The sequence below is a fragment of the Papio anubis genome, chromosome 11, assembly GCF_008728515.1.
Source record: "Papio anubis isolate 15944 chromosome 11, Panubis1.0, whole genome shotgun sequence".
Classification (NCBI taxonomy): Eukaryota; Metazoa; Chordata; class Mammalia; order Primates; family Cercopithecidae; genus Papio; species Papio anubis.
This window is the reverse complement of record NC_044986.1, coordinates 1,320,419-1,336,685: the sequence shown is the minus strand read 5'-3', so window position 1 is coordinate 1,336,685 and position 16,267 is coordinate 1,320,419. Positions and strand designations below refer to the sequence as shown.

General features: G+C 51.3%; 1 long non-coding RNA gene across 1 annotated transcript in view; it reads left to right on the top strand.

Annotated features, from left to right (window-relative positions):
- Nucleotides 1-12,911, top strand: part of LOC110744197 — a 32,755-nt gene extending 19,844 nt beyond the window's left edge. Inside the window, exon 3 of the long non-coding RNA XR_002524523.1 lies at nucleotides 12,541-12,911. This is a non-coding gene — a long non-coding RNA (uncharacterized LOC110744197). The remainder of the gene's footprint in view (nucleotides 1-12,540) is intronic.
- Nucleotides 12,912-16,267: the final 3,356 nt, after the last annotated feature.

The following is a 16,267-nucleotide window of genomic DNA, read 5'->3' as shown; positions in this document are numbered from 1 at the left end:
AGAAGTTCGAGACTAGCCTGGCCAACATGGTGAACCCTTGTCTCTACTAAAAATACAAAAAATTAGCTGGGCATGGTGGCAGGGACCTGTAATCCCAGCTACTCGGGAGGCTGAGGCAGGAGAATCCCTTGAACCCGGGAGGCGGAGGTTGCAGTGAGCGGAGATCAAGCCACTGCATTCCAGCCTGGGCGACAGTTCAAGACTCCGTCTCAAAAAAAAAAAAAAAAAAAAAGGAACTGTCTGCCAGGCATGGTGGTACACACCTGTGATCCCAGCACTTTGGGAGGCCGTAGGGGGAGGATCGGAGCTTAGGGGTTCAAGACCAGCCTGGGCAACATATGGAGACCCTGTCTCTAAAAAAAAATTGTCGTATCGAATAAAGTTCCTTAATATTTGGAATATGCTGATGCCTTTCTTCCTGGATCTATTCCTGAGAAGGTGGTCACCGAGCTTCCTCTTCCTGGACACCCTGGTGCTCTGGATGCTTGACTTCCGCTCGCTGGCTCACCCACGCCCTCTGCTGTCCACGGTTGGGAAACCTGAAAGTAGCAAGAGCCTGCCGGAGACAGGAGGAGGGTGTGCGCGAGAAGACGTTTGCAGCCGTTTTATTTGTAATAGCCCCAGCTGGAAAGCAGCTGGGTGTCCTTCAACAGGAGAACAGATACATACACGGTGGCAAATCTGTACGAGAGAACAATCTCCAGCAATAAACAGGAGCACACCACTGATGTGCATGGCAATTTGGAAGCTTCCACAGAACAGCACACGGATTGCAGGGATGCGAAGTTCCCCTCAACTCATCTATGGGGAAAATCATCAGAAAAAATGGGCGCCTCTGGGAGCGTAAGGGCAGGGATTAGCCAGAGGGGCAGCAGGGCTGGGTGGAGACTCGTTCGCCTCTGTGGATACTCTGGTCACGAGGCTTCGGGAGTGCATGTCCCTTGAAGAGCCTGATCCAGAGACAGTGCCTTGTGTGTTTTCTGAGACTGAATGCAACTAAGCGCTGCTTCATCCACTGAGTCACTGCCCGTCCCCCCAAAGATCCCCGAGGAGGCGACGCTGAGTCCGGAAGGCAGGAGGGAGACCTTCTTCTCCACGTGAGGAGCGTGCTCCAGGAGTCTACGGAAAAACAGGAGGGTTTGAGAAAGCCAAACCCGTTCACTTTCTGTGGGGCAGAATCAGCAAATGCTGTCTCGGGGGGCCCCGTGGGCCTCGGGAAGCATTTTGGACTAAACGAGAGGATAATGAGACACCACTGGAGGTTTACCAGCAGAGGCGATGCCATGGGGCTTTCGTCTCTAGAAGATTCTTTTTTTTTTTTTTTTTTTTTTTTTTTTTTTTTTTTTTTTTTTTTTTTTTTTTTTTTTTTTTGGGCCGGAGTCTCGCTCTGTCGCCCAGGCTGGAGTGCAGTGGCGCGATCTCGGCTCACTGCAAGCTCCGCCTCCCGGGTTCACGCCATTCTCCTGCCTCAGCCTCCCGAGTAGCTGGGACTACAGGCGCCCACAACCGCGCCCGGCTAATTTTTTGTATTTTTAGTAGAGACGGGGTTTCACCGTGGTCTCGATCTCCTGACCTTGTGATCCGCCCGCCTCGGCCTCCCAAAGTGCTGGGATTACAGGCGTGAGCCACCGCGCCCGGCCCTCTAGAAGATTCTATGGGGGATCACCACCACACCCAGCTAATGTTTGTATTTTTAGTATGTTGGCCAGGCTGGTCTTGAACTCCTGACCTTGTGATCCACCCGCCTCGGCCTCCCAAAGTGCTAGGATTACAGGTGTGAGCCACCATGCCGGGCCCCATTTTTGTATTTATAGTAGAGACAGGATTTCACGGTGTTGGCTGGGCTAGTCTCAAACTCCTGACCTCATGATCCACACACCTCAGCCTCCCAAAGGTGGCGTGAGCCACCGCACCCAGCCCATTTCTTTTACCAATACATCAAAGACTAAACTGTTACCTCTTCAGATAGTGCTTCTGGCCTATTTTCTGTCTGATCTCTTCTGGAACACTAATTGAACATATACTAAACATTTTTTTTTTTTTTTTACTCTGTTCTCCATCTCTCTTAACCTCTCTTTCTGATTTTTAATTTTTTGTCTCTTTCGGTTGCTTTCTAGGTAGTTTCTTCTATCTGTTTTATGGTTCACTAATTCTTTCTTTGGCTGTGGCTGATTTGTTGTTAAACTTGGTTAATAATTTTGGTTATTATGTTTTTTCATTTCCAGATATTCTATTGAGTTACTTTTCAAATATGCTAGTCTATTTTACACAGTTCCTGGCTTTCCCCAGCAAATTTCGTCTTGCTTTTCATGTCTCTAATCATCGTGTGCATAGTTTTAATATCTTTGTCTGGTAGTTTGAATATCTGAAGTCTTTCTAGGTCTGTCTAGCTGTCTTCTCCTTCACACCCACCCCCTCCTATTTCTTCTCCTTTTTTTCTTCTTATCTGATTCACTCCCACAATACCTTATTTTCTGTGTCATGATTGTTTTCAACTGTCCTTGAAAAATTGCTTGTAGGCGTCCTGTGAGCCCTACACGAAGCTGTCCCTCCAAAGAGGCTCGCATTTGCTTCTTCCAGGCGCCCAGGGGCCGTGGTAATTGGGGACCACTTTACATTAAATTACAGGCTTAAAGTGTTCTCGGTCACACGGGTGATCCAGGTCACCCGTGTGATGCAGCTTTGGACGTGGCTGGCTCATGCCTCTGTCTTCTCTGAAAAGGGTTTTCTCCTGCCCCTGCCCCGCTTTTCTTGCCATCCCTTGATTATGTGTGGTTGGGGGGTGTTACCTCTGATTCACCCTTACCCTCAGGGTATAGCCTTTGGGGGCCTCAGTTTTATGGAAAGAGGGCTTCCTCCAACACTCCCCACTTGCCTGGCTTTTTACTCTTGTGCCTCTTGCCCCGAAAGACCATTAAAAACTATGCTCAAGTAAACTGGGGCAGGCAAATGCCCCGTAGTAAAAAGAGCTGCTATCTTCAGCCCATCCGTCTGGTTCCCACTTTGATTTAGATTTGTGGCCTAGTAAGCCCTTGCTGTCTCATCACTTCTCTGATGAGTTTGAGGAGATTTAAAAAATCTTAGTAGCATTTTCTTTCTCTTTTTCTTTTTCTTTTCTTTTTCTTTTTCTTTTTTTTTTTTTTGAGACAAAGTCTCACTCTGTCGTTGCCCAGGCTGGAGTGCAATGGCGCGATCTCGGCTCACTGCAACCTCTGTCTCCCGGATTCAAGCGATTCTCCTGCCTCAGCCTCCTGAGTAGCTGGGATTACAGGCGCCCGCCACCACGCCCAGCTAATTTTTGTATTTTTGGTAGAGTCAGGGTTTTGCTGTGTTGGCCAGGTTGGTCCTGAACTCCCGACCTCAGGTGATCCGCCCGTCTCGGCCTCCCAAAGTGCTGGGATTACAGGCATGAGCCACTGCGCCCGGCCCTTAGCAGCATTTTCATCGTTCTATGAAAGAGTTCGTTCAAATAATCTAATAAAGATATGAGAGAAATGTTTATTTTTATAACGATCACAGTTAACTCCGCAGGTGCTCACGTCATGACTGTGGGTCTTTGCTGGGGTCTAGGCATCTTCGGTTACCGAGCAAACCACCCCTCCCAACGTAACGTTAACACCTGTGGCATGCGGACCACATTTCACAGAACACTCCTCTATATAACCCAGAATATCTGGAGTTTTAGAGCGTGGTCTTAGAGAGAGGTGAGAAGGAAGTGAGGTGGGAGGGAGCAGGAAGCTACATCCTCAGGCACAAGCCCAGTGGTAGAGAGATCGTTAGACGCATGATTCTCAGAAACCGAAAAGGCTGAAGCTTTGTGCTTCCACGAGGCATGAATTCAAGGCACCTTTCCTACATCCTCGGGGGCAGGAAGGCTCCAGGATGGATTTGGATGGCGTGGGTATTTCCCGCACAGGTTTTCCAGAACTCAAGTGCTTTATCATCTATTACTTTTGTTGTTTTTCTTTTTGAGACAGAGTCTCACTCACTCTTCGCCCAGGCTGGAGTGCAGTGGCGTAATCTCTGCTCACTGCAACTTCTGCCTCCTGGGTTCAAGTGATTCTCCTGCCTCAGCCTCCCCAGTAGCTGGGACTACAGGTGCCCACCACCATGCTATTTTTTGTATTTTTAGTAGAGATGGGGTTTTGCCATGTTGACCAGGCTGGTCGTGAACTCCTCACCTCAGGTGATCTGCCCGCCTCGGCCTCCCAAAGTGCTGGGATTACAGAAGTGAGCCACGACACCTGACCTTTCTTATCTACTACAAATCCTTGTCGCTACAACCACCTCTGGAGGTAGGAAGTGACAGGAATCATTATCCACATTTTACACGGGCCAATCATGCTGTAAAACAGACAGATGGACAGAGACTTCAGGGAGAGCCTCACGATGACTGCTCTTGTAAATGCTGCACATCCACACGCTACCTGGGAGAATCAGAGGCAAAGACAAAGATGTGAGACACAGGGGTTGAGGCTGAGGGAAGCCCTCTGTCAGCACCGGCACTGCCCGTCACGTGGCAGCACTGATGCCCCGGCACCGTAGAATTATAAAAATGGGTGAAGCACCAGTACTAGTGGGGAACATTTTGAAAAAAGGAAAATAATGCCACAATCACCACCCTAACACAATCATTTCCAATTATGGACGTCTATTTCCATTTACACATGCAAGTAAATATATTATGACAGGGATTTAATCAACACTCTCTTGTCTCTGCTTTTTTAAACTCAGTATCTGTTGTGGTCACATGGTTGACCCCCAACATTCATCCCACGTGGAAGAGTCAGCTGACCTGAACAGGGTTATTCTGCCTCTCTCGTGAATGATGGCTTAGAAGGATTTAGATGGTTTAGAAGGAAAGTCTGCTCCAGGGATTCTGGGAAAAGAGGCTGTTCATCCCTTCTTTTGGTTCCTGTCATTACAGGGTGTGATGTGTGGAGCCGCTGCAGCCACCTCGCACCACATGGCCAACCAGCCTTAGGCTGAGGATGGGGGTAAGAGGGAAAGGAACCTGTGTCTTTGGTGATGATGATATGGAGATGTTTAACCAGCCAATGTTAGTGTCTGCCCCATTCTCTGATTTCAATTATGTGGAGGTGATGATTGCATTTATTCTTGCTGTTGAGGGTTTCTCTTTTTTATTTACTTGGTTTTTGGTTACTTGCTGCTAAGACGCGAACTGGATATAATTTTATGTCAAGATCCTTTTCTTTTTTCTTTTCTTCTTTCTTTCGAGATCGGAGTCTCGCTGTGTTCCAGGTTGAGTGATGCGCCGATCTCGCTTCCACTGTAAGTCTACTTCCCAGGTTTACCATTCTCCTGCTCAGCCTCCGAAGAATTACAGGTCAGCCACCACTCAAGGTTTTTTGTATTTTTTAGTAGAGACGGGGTTTCACCATGTTAGGCCACAGGGATGAGCCTCATCTCCTGACCCTGTGGATCCACCCTCACTTCGGCCTCCCAAAGTGCTGGGATTACAGGTTTAAGCCACCGCTACCGCCCCTTTCTTTCTTCTTTCTTGTTTTGTTGTTGTTGTTGTTGTTATTGTTTTTTGAGATAGAGTCTTACTCTGTCACCCAGACTGGAGTGCAGTGGCATGATCTCAGCTCACTGCAACCTCTGCCATCCAGGTTCAAGCGATTCTCCTGCCTCAGCCTCCCGAGTACCTGGGACTACAGGTGTGTGCCACCACGCCTGGCTAATGTTTGTATTTTTAGTAGAGACAGGGTTTCACCATTTAGCCAGGCTAGTCTTGAACTCCTGACCTCATGATCTACCCGCCTCAGCCTCCCAAAGTGCTGGGATTACAGGCATGAGCCACCGCGCCTGACCAAAATCTTCTTGTTTCTATATAGTCCTCATATCTATAACTTTAGATGCATGACTTTGAAACAATTCCACATTTATGGAAGAGTGGCAGCAATGGTGACTGTACCCATGCTGTCCCTTATCCAACTTCACCCTCTTCCTTCTCTTCTTGCAAAAATACTCCTCCTTCATTGGAGCTTAGTTCAAATCTTTCTGAGCAGACACTCATAGTCAGATAAGCAGTTTTCTCCTCTGCATTCTTGCAGGATTTCCTGACACTTCTCTTAGGACCTGTTTTTTTCTACCCGTGGGTTCAGTATGGCAGATCACCCACTCGTCGTCTATTTTGACTTCCTTCTGGCACCTTCCTGGATGTAGAGATTGAAGAGTTAAACGCCAGTTCCTCTGGCGGCTCTAGGCTTCCAGGTGCAATTCAGTTTCCACTAATCAAATGAACTTGAACAAGATCTGGGGTCAGGATTTGGTTGAGTGGGAAGAGAGGCTGTGCTGTTAGCCATCATTTTACTGCTGTGGATCCAATGGGCGTGGCATATTTCTGGGACCAAAAGTTGTCGTGGCTCCTGACCCCCAGAGGGAGGGTAGCTGGTGCGTCATCATGGAGCCAGTGGTGGGGACAGTGGGTTTTTGAACACAGTCTTTTTTTTTTTTTTTTTTTAATTTAAGAGTAAACTTTAATGTCAAAAATGCAAACTTGGGGAGGGCAGAAGGATCACACATAAGGTGCCACTTCACACCTGGAGGGTTGCACAGCAGCCGGGCAGAGGCTCTCCTCACTTCCCAGACCAGGGGGCAGTGGCCGGGCAGAGGCGCTCCTCAATTCCCAGACCCGGGGGCAGTGGCCAGGCAGAGGCGCTCCTTACTTCCCAGACCGGGGGGCAGTGGCCGGGCAGAGGCCCTCCTCACTTCCCAGACTAGGGGGCAGTGGCAGGGCAGAGGCGCTCCTCACTTCCCAGATGGCGAACACAGCCTTTTTTGAACTGTGTTTTTTCGAACTCAGTTCTTGTTTTTGTCACAGTAGCTGTTCCCTTGCTGGGCCAGCTCTGTGGGGTTATTCTGAGAGTGACATCCTGAGACCCAGCCTGGAGCCCATTCTTCCAGTCTCTTGATGATTTTATAAGCACTTCCAAACAATTTCTTGTTTGAAAATTATTTCTGCTAAAAATCGTGTTGTTTCTTTGTATGCATTTGACCTACGACAGTATTTCCTCAAGTGGCTGCAGACAATACACCCTCAGGGATGGGAGCCTGAGACGCATCTGCCTGGCTGAGTTTGAAGACAGGAGATTATTGCTGTCTCGTTATGGCCGGCGTCGGGTCACCGTAGTGTGTCGTCAGCATCGCTTACCATAGCGTGTGGTTAGTGTTGGGCATCTGCAGCCCCTGGGCATGGTGACCTGGAAAGATACGTCGGCTGAAGGCCTGGCTTTGACCGGCCAGGTGGCCCCTGTGTAGCACAGGATATTACAGAGCTAAATGCAAGGAGTATGAGGGTCTTGGACTAGAACGGTGGCCCCTGCCAGGGTCTGGGTAACTGTGAACACCCTGAGGAGACTGGTCCTGCTCTGCTTGAAGACACGGCAACCTCACCTGTGGTAGTCACAGGCCAGAAGGCGGCAGTTCCTTCTCCTACCTTCTCTGTGGTTCTGGGCCAGGAGGATGGTTAGAGACCAGCCTGCTGCAGGGACCACTGACAAAGTCAAACCTGGGCAGAGAAGCTCACACATCAGAGGGGCTGCAGGAGCTGACCATGTATTTTGGTAAAATTGTGGGGAACCTATGAGACAATGGATTCTGAGGGTGCCAGATCACAGACAGGGATGAGAACTTGAAAAAAAAATGTAATCTGACATGATCCAGACTTCGAGGGGATTGCAAGGATAGGGCAAAGAATTATTACATAGCCTTCACTTAGATTCCTCAAATATCTTACCACATCTACTTCATAACTATGTATTTATGCCTGTGTATAGATGTGTGTTTAAACCATTTTATGTACATATAATTTTTTGTTTTTGTTTTTGTTTTTTTTTTGGGAGGGGGGACGGAGTCTCGCTCTGTCACCCAGACTGGAGTGCAGAGGCGCAATCTCGGCTCACTGCAAGCTCCGCCTCCTGGGTTCACGCCATTCTCCTGCCACAGCCTCCCGAGTAGCTGGGACTACTGGCGCCCGCCAGCACACCCGGCTAATTTTTTGTATTTTTAGTAGAGACGGGGTTTCACCGTGTTAGCCAGGGTGGTCTCGATCTTCTGACCTCGTGATCCTCCCGCCTCGGCCTCCCAAAGTGCTGGGATTACAGGCGTGAGCCACTGCGCCCGGCCGTACATATAATTTTTTTTCAGAACCATTTGAAAGTAAAGTATAAACATGAGGCCTTCTTTCCCCAAATAATTTATTGTGTATTTCCTAAAAACAAGGAGATGTTCTTATATAACCACAGAATAGCTATTAAAATCAGGAAATTAACATCGAGATAACATTTGCTAACCAAATTTTCCCACATCCTCTAGGCTGGGCACAGTGGCTCACGTCTGTAATCCCAGCACTTTGGGAGGCCAAGGCAGGAGGATCACTGGAGCCCAGGAGTTCAAGACCAACCTGGGCAACACAGGGAGACCCTGTCTCTACAACAAATTTAAAAATCAGCTGGACATGGTGGTGCACACCTGTAGTCCCAGCTACTCGGGAGGCTGAGGTGGGAGGATCACTTGAACTCATGAGGTTGAGGCTGCAGTGAGCTGTGATTGTGCCGCTGCACTTCAGCCTGGGGGACAGAGCAAGATGCTGTCAAAAAAAAAAAAAAAAAAAAAAAAAACCAAACCAAAAACCAAACAGATTTTCCCACATTCTCCTAATGTTTTTATAGGAAAACAAACTCCTGGATGGTGAGTTGGCTTTTTTGTGGCATCTCTTTAGTTTCCTTTAATTCAGAGCAGCTCCTCAGCCTGTTTTTCAGCATCTGGATATTCTTCTGAGTGCTGGGTTGCAGTTATTTTGCAGCCATGTCCCTCAACTTCGGATGTTTGCTTGTGGTATGAATTTGGGCAGAAATACCTCAGAAACGAAATTGTGTCTCAGTTCTCTTTTGAGGCTCATAGTTACTTGCCCTCTTACAGATGTTGTTAATGTTAATTTCTCGGTTAAACTGGTGCCTGCCAGGTTTCCCCTCTGTAAATATCCCATATCCCCATTTCCTGTCAATAAGCACCTTGGGAAGAGGCACTTTGAGGCCAACGTATCCTGCTTATCCTGTTTCTCAGCCGACCCACTCGGTGCTGTTTCCTCTTTCCTGTGCTGTTATTTGGGGCACATAATCTCGACACGGGTTTGCTCACTCGTGAGTAAGCAGAGATTCTGCACTCAACGTGCCAACTCCAGCAATGGGAGCAGTTCCAAACGGACATTTGTTTCAGTGGGATCTGACCTCAGTGCTAACTTAAGTGGAAAGCATTTGAGAGGCAAGTGATGCCTTTATGTACAAGAAAGGCTCTGAATGCTTAGGGACACAGGTGCATTGAAGTGGATTTTTTTTGTTGTTTTTTTGAGATGGAGTCTTGCTCTATCACCCAGGCTGGAGTGCAGTGGTATGATCTCGGCTCACTGCAACCTCCACCGTCTGGATTCAAGCAATTCCCCTGCCTCAGCCTCCCTAGTAGCTGGGATTACAGGCGCTCACCACCACACCCAGCTAATTTTTGTATTTTTAGTAGAGACAGCGTTTTGCCATGTTGACCAAGCTGGTCTTGAACTCCTGACCTCAGGTGATCTGCCTGCCTCGGCCTCCTGAAGTGCTGGGATTACAAGCGTGAGCCAATGTGCCTGGTCGACTTTTTTTTTTTCCTTTTTTATTTATTTATTTATTTATTTATTTATTTTTTTTTTTTTTTTTTTTTGAGACGGAGTCTCGCTCCGTCGCCCAGGCTGGAGTGCAGTGGCCGGATCTCAGCTCACTGCAAGCTCCGCCTCCCGGGTTTACACCATTCTCCTGCCTCAGCCTCCCGAGTAGCTGGGACTATAGGCGCCCGCCACCTCGCCCGGCTAGTTTTTTGTATTTTTAGTAGAGACGGGGTTTCACCATGTTAGCCAGGATGGTCTCGATCTCCTGACCTTGTGATCCGCCCGTCTCGGCCTCCCAAAGTGCTGGGATTACAGGCTTGAGCCACCGCGCCCGGCCTTTTTCCTTTTTTATAGTGGTGGGGATTTGCTCTGACACCCAGGCTGGAGTGCAGTGGAATGATCAGAGCTCACTCTAGCCTTGACCTCCTGGGTTCAAGCAGTCCTCCTGCCTTGGCCTCCCAAAGTGTTGGGATTATGGGTGTGTGCCACTACTGTGCCTGGCTGAGGGGGTGGATTCATTTCTTGCCACCCCCATTTCCCCCTGGAGGGCACAGAGGCACCCCCCTCCCCAGGACAATAAGACACCCATCGGTGAGGCAGGTGCCTGAATCCCTGGATGGCACCTCAGTGGCTGTCTCTGGAGGTCAAGCTAGACGGGTTGCTGCAAATGGGCTTCCTGATTTCGATGGAGAGTTGGACCCTGCGGAGGCAGAGGTCAGGTAACAGCTCTTAACTGCCAAAGCAACACAGGTGAAGTTGCCTTAATTGTCAGAAGAGGGTGGTGATGAGAACGGCTTGACCCGCAGGAATGTTTTGTGGTAGTAAATCGCCGCGCAATTGCCAAGACTGAAATAGACAGGAAGCCTGCTAAGGGTCTATTTGACACATTTTTTTTTTTTTTTTCCTGAGATGGAGTCTCACTCCCATCGCACAGGCTGGAGGGCAGTGGTATGATCTTGGCTCACTGCAACCTCCACCTCCCGGGTTCAAGTGATTCTCCTTCCTCAGCCTCCCGAGCAACTGGGATTACAGGCATGTACCACCACGCCCAGCTAATTTTTGTATTTTTAGTAGAGACAGGGTTTCGCCATATTGGCCAGGCTGGTCTTGAACTCCTGACCTCAGGTGATCCACCCACCTCGGCCTCCCAAAGTGCTGGGATTACAGGTGTGAGCCACCATGCCCAGCCTATTTGACACATTTGATTGAAATAACAAACTCTAAGTTAAGCAAACAGAGCCAGAGCCTTCAGTCACTGTGTAGAAGCCACAGTCCCTCAGTCCACGCAAGGACCTGAATCTGTTCACAGACCCACAGTCCCTTCAGTAAGGGAAAGGTTTGATGTCCCTGGGGAAGGATCCTATGCTAGCACCAGAAACATGTTTTTAGAAAGTTCCTCCAGCTTTTCCTAAAGAAACTGCAGCCAGGTTCCCTAGACCAGGCACTGGGGAAAGGGGCATATTCAGAGCTGTGGGAGACAACCGGACACTAACTTGGAACCAACACGGATCCCCAGGAAACAGAACTCAGTGTGAGCTGCTGGGCAGAGTGGGGGTTTCTTTACTTATTTATTTATTTATTTATTTATTTATTTATTTATTTTGAGACGGAGTCTTGCTCTGTCGCCCAGGCTGGAGTGCTGTGGCCGGATCTCAGCTCACTGCAAGCTCCGCCTCCCGGGTTCCCGCCATTCTCCTGCCTCAGCCTCCGGAGTAGCTGGGACTACAGGCGCCCGCCACCTCGCCCGGCTAGTTTTTTTGTATTTTTTTAGTAGAGACGGGGTTTCACCGTGTTCGCCAGGATGGTCTCGATCTCCTGACCTCGTGATCCGCCCGTCTCGGCCTCCCAAAGTGCTGGGATTACAGGCTTGAGCCACCGCGCCCGGCCTACTTATTTATTTATTTGAGACAGAGTCTTGGTCTGTTGCCCAGGCTGGAGTGTAGTGGCACGATCTCAGCTCACTGCAACCTCCGCCTCCCAAGCAATTCTACTGCCTCAGTCTCCCGAGTAGCTGGGACTACAGGCACGTGCCACCACGCCTGGCTAAGTTTTGTATTTTTAGTAGAGACAGGGTTTTTCCATGTTGCCCAGGCTGGTCTCAAACTCCTGACCTCAGGTAGTCTGCCCACCTCTGCCTCCCATAGTGCTGGGATTACAGGTGTGAGTCACCATGCCTGCCAAGAGTGAGGGTCTATAACGAGCAGAATGAACACAAGTTTTGCTCTGAGTCACGGGGGCCCAGTCCGTGACTCTAGCCCGTGGTTGTTCCCTTGCCCTTGAGAGTAGGGTCAGAATAGACAGAAACATTCAGTGGCGGATGGGATTCCCAGATGTGCTCCCTGATTCTGGAAAGATGGCCTTAAGGTGGAAAGTGCCTGGGATCCTGTGGGACCCTCCCCAACACCACAACAGTAAACCCAAAGCACTGTTGCCTACCTGGGGAGAATCACATAGATTAGTGCCACATCAAAATCTCGAAACATCTGTGGGTGGTGATTTCTTTAATTCACTTTCTGGCCTACGTGGAAACAGATGGATGATGGGGCAGGACTGTGAGTTATCCTAAGCTTTGTGAAGTCGTGATCTCAATTGAATGGCTACTGCAGATGGGGCATGTTGACTGAAACAATGGAGCAAATCAGTTCACTTTCCGGCATCTAGTATGTGGCTGTAGACCTGGCAAATGCATCTTATTTTCTCTGTACCAGCAATCACAGAACACCAGGAAGAGTTCATTTCACACTCTCGGGACATCAGTACACCTTCACAGTCTTGATTCAACAGTAACTAGGTCTGTTCTGTGCCACAGTTTAGTCTGGGGGGCCTTTGTCATCCCCACCGAGTGATACTCATCAGCTGTGTTGCATCCACAGGACCTGATGAACAGGAAGCATCAAGGACCCTGGACACCTGGCTGAAGGCACGTGGGTGCCAGGTGAGGGGAGAGGACAGCCATGAAAGTTCGAGTCCCCCCTCAGCATCGTTCCGGGGTTCAGAGGACGGACTGCTGACCTCAGGTGATCCACCCGCCTCGGCCTCCCAAAGTGCTGGGATTATAGGCGTGAGACACCGTGCCTGGCCTGTGTGACACATTTGTCAAAAAGTCCTCCAAAGAAAGGGAGAGGCAGTCTGCCATAACCTGTACGTGTCACCATTAAAGCCTCTTTGAATACTGGAGGCTGATGTGGTTAGGCTTTGTGTTCCCACCCAAATCTCATCTTGCGTTGTAATCCCCAGGTGTTGAGGGAAGGACCTGGTGGGAGGTGATTGGATCACGGGGGCGCTTTCCCCATGCTGTTCTCGTGATAGTGAGGGAGTTCTCTCGAGATTTGCTGGTTTTATAAGGGGCTCTTCCCGCTTTGTTCTCGCTTACCTGCCACCATGTGAGACGTACCAGCTTCCTCTCCCACTGTGACTGCGAATTTCCTGCGGCCTCCCCAGCCACGTGGAACCGTGAGTCATTGAACCTCCTTTCTTTATAAATACCCAGTCTTGGGTATTTCTTTATTGCAGTGTGGGAACGGACTAATACAGAGGCCATATATACAAAATTTGGATGTGCTTTCCTATTTAACAAATAACTTTGAGGTTCAGAGCAAGAGAAATGCTGGCCTGCTGACTAGGCTGCCAGACAAGCCTTTCTTCCACTTAGCCCTATGACGTGGTAAACCCACGGCAATCTGAGTGTCTGAGGAATGTGAGAATGTTATATGGAGGGCCAGGCATATGGTGGCTCACACCTGTAGTCCCAGCACTTGGGGAGGCTGAGGCAGGTTGATCACTTGAGTGCAGGGAGTTCAAGACCAGCCAGGGCAATATAGTAAGACCCCATCTCCTAAAAGAATGTTGTGTGGAGCCTGTGGCAAACCTTGACAGGACAACCACAATCATGGTTATTGATGAGTATTGTTGAGTGGTCGTCTCATCAACAGGTCACCATTCCCTTTTGAGAAACAGCTGCTGGTTTGCTCGTGGGTGGAGTAGACAGTATATTTCATGACAGTTCACTAAGATCATACAGCATCAGCTGTCAGTCAGTACCTGGTGTTATCCGATCCACCAAGCCATAGAGACGGGCCTGTCCAGCAAAACTATTATAAACATGGAGGCAGTACATGTGAGGTTTGTTATAGACTGAATGGTGTTCCCCAAAACTTCATATTTTGAAGGCCTAGCCCCCGTTTGGAGACAGGACCTTTAAGGAAGTGAGGTAACCATCAAGGTTAGGTGAGGTCATCAGGGTAGGTCCTGACCCAATGGGACTGGTGTCCATAAGAAAAGGTGTGACACCAGACGTGAGCACACACAGGAGAGACCACGTGAGGACCCACAGAGAAGGCGGCTATCTGCGAGGCAAGGAGAGGCCTCAGCAGAAACCAACCCCATAAGCACCTTGATCTTAGACTTCCAGCCCCTAGCGCCGTGAAAAATACACTTCCATTACGACAGCCCCAACGGACTGACACGAGGCTGTCCTCAAGCATATCCAAGACACCCTGAAAGTCACAGGAGCAGGAGGCTCGCCCTCCGAAGGCACCCACTCCCTCTGCAATCCTCCTTCCTCCACCTGCATTTTTGGTTTTATGGGGAGTTCCCTAAAACAAGTTGAGAAATGAAAAATGGAGCCTGGTGTACAGATGGTTCTGCATACTAGGCTGGCGTGGCGGGCGGGGCTCGGCATCACAGCCCTACTCCAGCTGGCCCTGATGGACGGGGTGGAAAGGAATTCCATGCAGCTGGCCAAACTTCAAGCCTCACACCTGATTATCCTCTCCTTTACCTGGAGGGCCAGTTGACGATCAGGGACTTAGCAGGCACAGGTTTGGAGGATTGGGGTTGAGGAGGTATATGGACCGACAGACCGTGTGGAGGGGGCTCTTGTGCTCCACGTGAGTGCTCCCGAGGGCTCCTCCTGCACCTGCAAGCTCGGTGGTGGTGGTGTGTGTCGGGGAGGGGGGTGTTCAGGGACTTCCCAGCTCTGCAGAGGTCGCCAGCTCTGCTGCTCCATCCCACCCTTTCACAAAGCGCCCATCGGTGTGGCCGTGGTGGCGTGGATGGAGATTATATGTGGTCTGAACACCAACAAGTGGGTGCGGGCCTTCCTCTCGCTTTACCCTGAAGTCCCAGCCCAGAAGCACGCGGCGGTGGTGAGCTGCGATCCCAGGCCCCGGCGAAGAGCTGAGATTGTGCATCTCAATCCGCACCAGCCGCTTCATTTGCTCAACGCCAGACTCCGAAAAGCATTTCTCTCGCCACAGGCCAGGGGAGGCGGCGTTCGGGGATGGGACGCCAAGAGTTAAGGGTGAGGCCGCACGCGTGCAGCTCCCCCGTGCTGCGCATGGCGCTGGGATCGGCCTGAGCGCTGGTGAGTCCCTCTCAGGCCGCAGCGCCCGGTGCCAGTCACCTGAGCTCCCCACACGCGCCCCGCGGCCCCCGGGCTATTTTCAGCCACGCCGAGCCCTGTTTTAGGAGCCTGCACGGCGGCTCCGCGGAGACCGGGACTGCGTGGGGGAGGATCGCGGCGGGGCTGTCGCCGAGCAAGGAGCGCGGCCGCGGGGAGCGCCCGGGAGCGGGGGCGGCGGGGCGGGCCGGGTTCGGGGCTCCTGCTCGCGGTGACGGTGACGCGCGCCCCCGCCCGCCGCCTCTGCCATGGCCGATCGAGGCCGTCGGACGCCGCCCAGAGTCGCTCGCGGGGAGCCTCGGTGAGCAGCGGCCGGGGCGGGACCGGGACACGGGGCCGGGCCTCTGCGCTGCGCCTGGCACGGTGCGTCCGGGATCCGCGCGCCCTGCGCGGCGTGGGGCGGGCCGGGGGCGACGTCCCGAGGGCGGGGGTCCCGCGGCAGAGACGCCCCTGTCTGGGGCGGGGTCCTCCGTGCCTCTCCCGGCGGCCCCCGACCGGCAGGTCCTCTCCACGGCACCCCCTGCCCTGCACAGGCCTCGGGGCTGGCGGTGACGCGGCCGCTGGGTGGGGCTCGCGCAGGTGCGGGGCCGGGGCTGGCGACCCGCATCTCCGCGTCTCCGACTGTGCCTCCTGCGGGAAGTGGCGTCGTGCGATTATTTTTATCTTGGTGTCTGGCTTTTAAATTTCACAGCCCCCGTTTCAGGGATGGCCAGCGTGGCCGTGGGATGCTGATGATACAGGAAGCCAGAGAATAAAGGTTTTGGTTGGGGTCGGGAGGAGGCGCCGGCCCGGACAGTTTTCCTAGAAAATATCCTCTGCGTGTCCCCGTGACCTTGCCTCTCGTGGAAAGCAGCTGGGAGTTGGAGCGGCTCCCTTCTGCCCCCGTCTGAGGTCTGTCTGGCTGTTTTCTTGGTGCGGTGCTGGAATGCACCGGAGGCTCTCCCAGGCAAGCTGTCTGCAAATGTAAGAAATGGGGTGGTGACGCGCAGACCTGGGATTCGCTTGCAGAACCGTAGGAAATCCGTTGTCATGGAGGGAGCCAGGGAGCCCTTAGGTGCTGGGGAAGTCTGCCTCCACCTGCGGGTGGGTGGCAGGAGGAGAAAGTGCCCGGCCGTGTGTCTGCAGGGGCTGAGGATTAAACGCAGGGGTCAAAAGACCCCTGCTGGACTGGGTAGTGAATCAGTGCTGGCTTTGGCAGC